The sequence below is a fragment of the Petaurus breviceps genome, unplaced genomic scaffold, assembly GCF_028583685.1.
Source record: "Petaurus breviceps papuanus isolate PSGF00001 unplaced genomic scaffold, PetGlider_PUasm1.0 207, whole genome shotgun sequence".
In the NCBI taxonomy this organism is placed as follows: domain Eukaryota; kingdom Metazoa; phylum Chordata; class Mammalia; order Diprotodontia; family Petauridae; genus Petaurus; species Petaurus breviceps.
Genome location: NW_027185850.1, coordinates 30,286,802 through 30,288,096, shown reverse-complemented (window position 1 = coordinate 30,288,096; position 1,295 = coordinate 30,286,802). Strand labels below are relative to the sequence as shown.

The window sequence follows — 1,295 nt, the reverse complement described above, 5'->3', positions numbered from 1 at the left end:
TAAGAGAGCCATGCCTGCTTTGAAGGAAGGAGACAAGCACCTACTACGTGCTGGGGCACTGTGCTAAGCCCTTTACAAACAGCTCAGTTTGATGCTCACAGCAACCCTGCAGGTGGGTGCTATGGTTATCCCCCTTTTACAGATGAGGAAAGGTGCATTGGCGGGGGAGGGGGTGGGGAGGACAGAAGTAGAGTGACTTGCCCAGGAGGACCCTCTTCTGTCCCCAGGCACAGATCTCTAGCCACCGCGCCACCTGGTGGCCTCTAGACCCACGACACGGAGGGGAAAAAAGAGTTCACCTGCCCCCCCCCTAGAACAAACACAGACAGAGCCCCTCAGCACTGCCCGAGAGACATCCAGCGAAGCCCCCGAACGACCTTGTCAGCCAGTCCGTTCCTCTCCAGCCCGGCCTCTGCAGCGGCTCTTAGGGCAGCACGAGAGCTGGGTCCTGGGAGCTGCAGCTCCTCTGGCCTGGCGGGTTCTTGCCAGAGCTCCGACGACCTTCGTTTGCGGACGTTCGTGGGCCCGGATCCTTCTCAGAACAGTCCGTTCTTCTACAGCCCTTAAGACGCGTATTTTACAGCTGCGGAAACGGAGGCTGAGACCGGCTCAGGGCATTCCAACTCGGACGTGTCTGCGGGGGGCCCCGGAGCTCAACGTCTTGCTGCCTCCCTAGTGTTCTCTAAGCACTGGGAAGAACGTGTCCCAGGACCTGGAGGGAGGGAGGGGGAAGGGCGCTTGGTGAGGGCCGGTCTGAACGTAGCCTGTGCTGCCGGTGGCTTTCCGTGATGAAAAGGCTACAGATGGGGCCCAGGGTTTGTAGGCAATTGTCGTCTTCCCCGGGCCTCGGTTTCCTCATCTGTGAAATGGGCAGATAGCAGTTGAGCTGAGTCTCTGGGGCCGATTCTGGACCGGCTGCCTTCCGACTGGGTGCCCTGGCCAGAACGCGCCCAAGGTGGAAAGGAGGGGAAAGTTGTTTGGTGCTGCTTTGCATACCCACAAGGCTGTGCGCCGGGGCGTCAACTGTCTGGGGGAGAGCACCCCTCTCCCTGACTTTCCCCTCCTTCTCCCCCCGATGCAGTGACGTTGGGGGTGCATTTACGAGGGTGGGAGAAGAGTCTTTATCCAGCGGAGCTGCTCCCCGCGGAGTCCCGGAAGAGAGGGAAGGTCCGCGGACAGCGATGGTCGCCGTCAGCTAAAGCTGCGGTGTTGGTCTTGGGGTGTGCGGGGCGGGAATTTTGGTTCATGCTCTGGTTTCTCTTCAGATCGTATAAATCTTTCGCCTTTTACTAAAG

At 59.6% G+C, this 1,295-nt stretch overlaps 2 protein-coding genes and 1 pseudogene across 3 annotated transcripts in view; all 3 read left to right on the top strand.

The window, feature by feature from the left end:
- LOC138165054 (small ribosomal subunit protein eS8) overlaps positions 1-1,295 on the top strand; it is a 230,036-nt gene that overhangs the window by 184,668 nt on the left and 44,073 nt on the right. The window lies entirely within an intron of this gene.
- LOC138164851 (armadillo-like helical domain containing protein 1) overlaps positions 1-1,295 on the top strand; it is a 40,389-nt gene that overhangs the window by 27,881 nt on the left and 11,213 nt on the right. The window lies entirely within an intron of this gene.
- Positions 1,246-1,295, top strand: part of LOC138165106 (U5 spliceosomal RNA) — a 153-nt pseudogene continuing 103 nt past the window's right edge.